Genomic DNA, 7,047 nt, shown 5'->3' with positions numbered 1-7,047 from the left:
GTGACGGCGCATGGGTGTGAATATGGAGGTGATGAAAGGTGACGGGAGGAAACGCATGATGTATATGACAAGTTGGTGTCGTACTTAAGCGGAGCGCGCGCTGTGCATGTATGAAGGTGTCGAAGGTGTTCATATTGCCTAAGACGCGTACGTGCACATGTCATGTCGCATAGGAAGCGTAGGTATGGTTGTGCAAGTCGTAAATGGCCACTTTGGTGGTTTAACATTGTTTCCAGGCCGCGTATGCGCAAATATGGGGTGCGGCGGCTATCTGCACTGCTGTGTATGAAGGTGTCGGTCTGTGTGGGGTTCCTATCGGAGAGAATACGTATGCTGCGTTGTAGGAGTGAGCTGCTGGCCACACGTTTGTATTGGAGTGCGCCACACCACCCCCCTTTTTGTTTTGTTACTATATAAAGTGTAGCCATCCACCCAGCCAATTCTGAGGGCCAGAAGGGGTATTGGGGGCCATCGTGTGCAGTCTATGGCCACGTATGTGGACATGTGAGTGTGTAAATGTGTTGTACCAATGTATACGAGTGATAAACACTAATAGGTGTGTCGGTCAAAGTCAAATGTAGACGGCCATCTTAGGCTGAAAGCACCATATCCCGTCTGCTCTGTGAAAGTTAAGCAGCCTCAAGCTCGGGTAGTACTCGGGTGGGTGACCACCGGGAAGTCCGGGTGCTGTCTACTTTTTAGCCCGTTTTGAGCTGTTTACCGACTTTGCGTGTGTTTGCAACGCAAGATATGATGTCTGGCATGTGCCCACACGACATCTTGGTTTTAGTATGCCTGGCGAGCCACTACACACGAGATCTTGTTTTTTGTATGGTGTTCTTTAATTTGATTATTATGAAGATGAAAGAGAACCGTTAGAACGGGTATGAAGGGTGTTCTAGGGGTGCTTTTCGGTGCTCTTTCACGTGGACATATCGCAGCATGCGACATGTCAGCGGAACACTGTCTAAATTAATAAATACTGTTTTGGCCGATTTCTAAAAGCGTCTATAAAAGGGCATAAGTGCAATGACTCGTCTTTGTAACCCTGCGGCCTAGGCGTAGTTTTTCACGGGGAATCCGAATATCAAAGGTAGATTTATGTACAACATGTACTTTTTTTGCAACATGTACTTTTTATCTACGGGACATAGACATATGTAAAAACACACGGCGGAGCCGTTCCCGCAATCAGAATTTGTCTAACTCTTCTAGATCAAAAGTTATTCAGCGAAATGTGAGACTTTGTTTGGCATGCTCTTTTTTTAGGTGGTTTTTTCCGGTTTTATGTGCCGCCCGGCAGATCTGGCCTGCAGACTTTAGCAGAAAACTTGGCGCATGTGTTCGCACGACCGCTCCCAAAGTTTTACAAGCATATCTCCAGTAGTGGCTTCGCAATGATTTTTTTAGTGACGCCAAAAAACGCCATTTTCGCGGAAAATGGACACCTTGGACGGCCAAAATCACCACTTTTGGCCATGTTTGGCCCTGCACATCCAGGAAGCAAATGAGACTGCTCCGTATAAAAACTGCCCTAGGGGTGCTTTTATGCGCGCATTCCCGTGGTCAAGTCAGATTTTGGCTAAATTCAAATGCCTTGTCTATAAACACTTTTTTCGACCTAAATTTTCACCTGTTTTGTCCCGAAATGATAGCACCCATTCTTTATTTGCCTATATATCGCGAAGGAGGCAACTTTTTTCCTGTTAAGTATAGATAAAAAATTTAATTCGGCGTTTTAGCGCACGAGGAACAAAAGTCTCCATACAAGCTACCCTCGGTTTCTAATGACTTTTTGAGTTAGGGAAGCGTGGATCTTCTTTTTTTCTTGTTTCCAGGACTTCACATGAACTTCCAACTCAACTCGAATTGTCATCCCGGGCCCACCACGCATCGAAACGACACTTTTCTCGGAACTGGCGAATAAAAAATAGGTCACCAGATGCGCAAGAGTCTGGGATGACAGAATATCAAAACAATAACAGAATCGTTAGTACTTTTTTTGTCACCAGCGCCCTTTTTCTGTTTTCGCGTACATAATCGAGCATAACTTTATCAATTTATACCATATCGACCGATATCGATTGTCACGATAGTGTACTTTTTTTAGGCGCACATGATGGTAAAAAGAACGGCCACCTATTCCCAGCCGTTCTTAAGTTATGCTCTTTTAAAGATTTTACTTTAGAGATGACACACCCTCTCATTTCACTCCATTACATGCTCTTTTTGCTGAATTACGTGGCACAGACGCAGAAAATCATGGTTCGCAAGTCGAACATTTTTGAAGAGCGCATCGAAACGGACATTTTCTTAAAATAACATGGTATACAAAAAGTGCGTTCTTGAGCCTGTAGCAAACGATTTGCATCCATGACATCCCAAAAACTTAAAATAACATATCTCGACTCCTAGAATGAAATCGACGTGAATCCTTAGGGCAGTTAGTGTGTTTTAGTATCATACTTAACACCACAAAGTTTTACGGGGCACTCTACAATACTCTTCCCAAGACGCAAGAAAATGTTCATTTTGGGGGGTCCTCTAACGCGAACTTAATGATAAAATACCGCACTTAGTCCATAACATACGAACTTAGGCACTATTCGCACTTAGTCTTCATACATGCACAGCGCGCGCTCCGCTTAAGTACGACACCAACTTGTCATATACATCATGCGTTTCCTCCCGTCACCTTTCATCACCTCCATATTCACACCCATGCGCCGTCACCTTCCTCGCGCCATCACCTTCACCATTTTCACCTCCATATCCGCGCTTCCTCCGCCGTCACCTTCCGCGTACGCGTCCATATTCGCTGCGTTTCCTCGCGCTTCCTGCCTGTTATTAATCCAAGCCAAAAACATCTCCAAACCCATACAATTAGAACAGCAAACAACTTCGCATTTTTTCACAAAGTCCTCAGCTTCATTTTGCATACTTTATCCTAGTCTAATTCACGCTATTCCGCTCTCTTTAACATACTTAAACTAAGTCTAATTCACGCTACTCTGCTCTCTCTAACATACTTAAACCAAGTCTAATTCGCGCTATTCTGCTCTCTTTAACATACTTAAACCAAGTCTAATTCACGCTACTCTGCTCTCTCTAACATACTTAAACCAAGTCTAATTCGCGCTATTCTGCTCTCTTTAACATACTTAAACCAAGTCTAATTCACGCTATTTCGCTCTCTTTTAACATACTTAAACCAAGTCTATTTCATGCTATTTCGCTCTCTTTTAACATAGTTAAACCAAGTCTATTTCATGCTATTCCGCTCTCTTTAACATACTTAAACCAAGTCTAATTCACGCTATTTCGCTATCTTTTAACATAGTTAACCCAAGTCTATTTCATGCTATTCCGCTCTCTTTAACATATTTAAACCAAGTTTAATTCACGCCTATTTCGCTCTCTTTTAACATATAGAATCTGGCCTTTTTTAACTTTTGCTACCCAAAAAGAAACAGCGCCTTTCCCCTTACCCATACGATTTTCTGTAGGTTTTGAAGTAACAGGGGTATCCGGAAAAACCCGTATCCAAAGAAATCCCAATCTTTTCATTTTTCGAATAATTATTCTACGAGTTGCTTCCTTCTCATCCTGGTTTCCCATCTCTGGGCCATCTGCCGAGTCGGCGTTTGCAATATTGAATGCGCGGGCCACCAACATATTGGGTTGTTGACTTTTGTTCAGCTCTTCGGATGGCTGTTGTCTTGACAGTTCGGCATTCGCACCAATCTCGCAATGAACACTCATTGCCGTACCCAACACCTTCAGCGCGATGCCTGCATCCTTTGGATCGACCACCGATGTCTCGTTCGCTGATTTGGTGGCACACAAGGCCGGGACAACTTCGTCAAAACAGGTGACTCCATTTAATCCAGTGCTGTTACTTGTCGCTTCCGTGGTCACCCCTGACTGGACACGAACACTCGTTGGCGTATGTTCCACGTTTACCGGCCTCAGTAGTTCGTGTGTACGCACTACCGAGGCTTCGTTCACGTTATTGCTTCCGCCATGGGTTGTCGTGTACGTGTCCAAAGGTTCTTCGGAAGGCTGACCGTCAGCCGAATCCCCGGCTGTCGCCCCAGACGCCAGACAGGCTTCCACTCGTTCACGTTCTTCCAGGATGAGTGCCCAACCCTCTGCACACGTCAGACGATCACTAGAATTCACTAGCGAGTCTTCTAGAGGTCGTGCTAGCACCCCACTGGGTTCTGGACAGTCCGGTCGATCAACTACCGAAGGCTGAGTTGCAAGCCATTGTTCGTAAATTTTACATTCACGCTGAAAGAGCTCGCGGTCTCTACAACCTTCGTAGGCCAACACTTACCAGTCTTGGTACTTCTTGGACTCCAGACACACATAGCCGTCACCTTGTGGCAAATCCCCATCTGGAATCCACATCGCGATCGAGTCGTGTGCTGGTAGGTACACAGTTCGATCAGACACGTTGGTCAATCGCTCTGAGACCGTCCACGTCGAAACCTCGTCACTGACGGGATTAACTTGTTCGTTCGACGAACCCACAGTACGTGTTCTTCCAGCCCGACATGACGCTTCGCTAGTCGATATTCTCGCCACTCGTGCGCACGAATGTCCAAACGCTCGGGTGGCCCGGCGTTAACATGGGAGCCGTATTCTTCGCTGCCGATCATGTTCTTGGTCTTGATCAGTGGGATTTGAGCTTCGTGCGGTAATTGCGCCGCGCCGTGAAACAGGTCCAACCGGATCCCAGCTGGGATCATAAAGTCGGTCCCGAGTACCACGTCGACGCCTGCACTATGCGCCATTACCCACATCTCGAACTCGTACACCATCTCCCATCCAAGCGTAATCTTGACGCACGCTCGTCGCGTCGTAGACACCTTGCTTTCGCTGATTCCTTGAATGTCAATGCGGCGTCCGTGATCGGGTACATCTCGGAGTCGCAACTTCTTGGCAAAGGCGTCAGTGATCACACTAACGTTCGCTCCCGTGTCGAGGAGGGTCCCCGTTCGCTGGTCGTTCACAGCGTCTTGAACCAGAGCTCTCCTTCTGATCCGTCGGTCGAATTTCTTGGCCGACCACCACCCCTGTCTCTCGCCAGGGTTCAACTTCATCATCTTGGAGTGACTCTTGGGCTCGTCTCGCGCTGCACTCGAAACCAAGCCGAACGAACCCTCGCTGGTGCCCTCATTAGCATCAGCACACTCCACTCTCTCTCCAACACCTCCACCGAGGATTCTACTCCTCTCCTTTTCATTTTCCGTCGTGTTCACACTTGTTACGTATTTATCAGGCCATTCACTCTGCCCCATGAAAGCAAAGATACACTCTGCTTCCATTGAAGGCTCGGTTAACTGTGGCAGCCCGATAGGGACCAACCCAGTTGTAGTTGGCGGGCTGCCTATTTTAAATGACGTTCTTGAACGACGGCCTTGAGCTCTGGCGGGAGTTCCTTCTTCGTGCCTTTAGTGCGCACGAATTTGGCAAGGTCTTGGAAGTTGCGGAAAAGTTCGCATTGTCCAGCATCGTGGAGTTGTTTGCAGAACTTGCATCGCTTGTTACAGTAGTGGGCGGAGTGACTCATGCCACCGCACACCGCGCATGGTCCGTACTGTGGGCGTCGGCTGTCGCGGTTGAAGTCACGTCGACCGCGTTGGTCCTGATTGAACCCACGGTCACCACCTCGGCGATCTTGGAATGTAACCCCTTCTCGCCCAATCAGGCGTGTTTCCACGCGGGCTGAAGCTTGTTCCGAAAGTGCGTAAGTGCCTTCCACAGCTGCCACGCCGCTTCGTTTTCGCTAGCCACGGCCAGGTATACGTTCGTTTTCAGTCCAATGTAAAATCACCATCCGTATTATACGGCTGAAGTTGTTGTACTCATTCTGGCACACTGTCTCAGCGTTCGGATCTCGTTTGAATACTCGGTGCCTCCCTGAGCAGCTTCACGACCTTCTAATTCAGCTAGTAGTCATCCACCGTAGCTTCAATGAGTGTCACTCTTGGTTTGTTGCGGTTGTCATCGCGGCGACGGTCATCACGCCGGTTGTTGCGGGCGTACCCATCGTCGCGTCGCGTATCACGACTCTTAGAGTATTGGTCCTCACTGTCACGCTTGGCCATCCTCTCCATGCCCTTGAGAACATCTTCGATGATCTCTTCGAGCTCGTGAATGTCGGCGACTCGAGCGTGGTAGAGACTCTCCGCCAGCTTGTCATCATCGCATGTTGCCAGGAACTGCTGTACGTGTTCTTTCGCGTCGCGACCACTCTTCTCGAAGTGTAGACGGGCGGTCCGAGCATAGCCATTCAGCCTGTTTATGTAGTCGCACAGATGTTCATTACGTTGCCGCTTGGCGGAGTAGTAACGCGACAGTGCCGTCTGCGTGAACTGCGAGCAGTAGTAGCGGATGAACGCGTCGCTCAGCAGCTTCCAACTTGCGCTTCGTCTTCTTCGGAAGCTGACGGAACCAATGAATGGCTCCGTCCCGGAGACTTAGCTCAAATGGAATGCACCATTTATCGGCATCTGTGTGGGTTCCAGTCATTTCATAGACGAACCCACGGAGCCACTGCATACAGTTCTCGCTCTTGTTGCGAGAGCCTGAGAACGGCGTGATGCGATCCAGCGGTCGGTGCGAAGCCATTTCAATCCTCGGTGTCGGGTCTACGTCGTTCAGCGTCGCTAGCTCATTCATCTGACGCATCAACTCGAGTTGAGGATCTTCCTCGTCGAATGTACGCACCAAAATGTCATCGTCACTGGACGAACCATCGCTGTCGACTTGACGACGTCCGGCACCACCTTTGGGGGCTCGCGCACCGCCTCGGCGACCGAACGAACTCTCGTTACTTGCGTAAATGCGTTGCATACGGCTCTCCGAACGTGGCGTAACCATGTGCGAGTCTTGAAAGTACGGTGAAGCTTCGGTAGTGCCAAAGGCACCACGCTCAGCTCCACGCTTGGTCGGAGGAGTACGAACGAGTCGTTGGGGCGTCGGCGGCAATGGAATCTAGGACGGATCTTCATCTTGAATCATCGGTCGACTCACAGG

The 7,047-nt window shown here is 48.6% G+C and overlaps 1 non-coding gene across 1 annotated transcript; it reads left to right on the top strand.

The window, feature by feature from the left end:
- Nucleotides 1-584: 584 nt before the first annotated feature.
- Nucleotides 585-698, top strand: PITG_33099. The gene has a single exon (XR_009934493.1). It is a non-coding gene; the product is annotated as an 8S ribosomal RNA (ribosomal RNA).
- Nucleotides 699-7,047: the final 6,349 nt, after the last annotated feature.

Source organism: Phytophthora infestans, genomic scaffold (assembly GCF_000142945.1).
Source record: "Phytophthora infestans T30-4 supercont1.52 genomic scaffold, whole genome shotgun sequence".
In the NCBI taxonomy this organism is placed as follows: Eukaryota; Oomycota; class Peronosporomycetes; order Peronosporales; family Peronosporaceae; genus Phytophthora; species Phytophthora infestans.
This window is presented reverse-complemented; position numbering and strand designations above follow the sequence as displayed.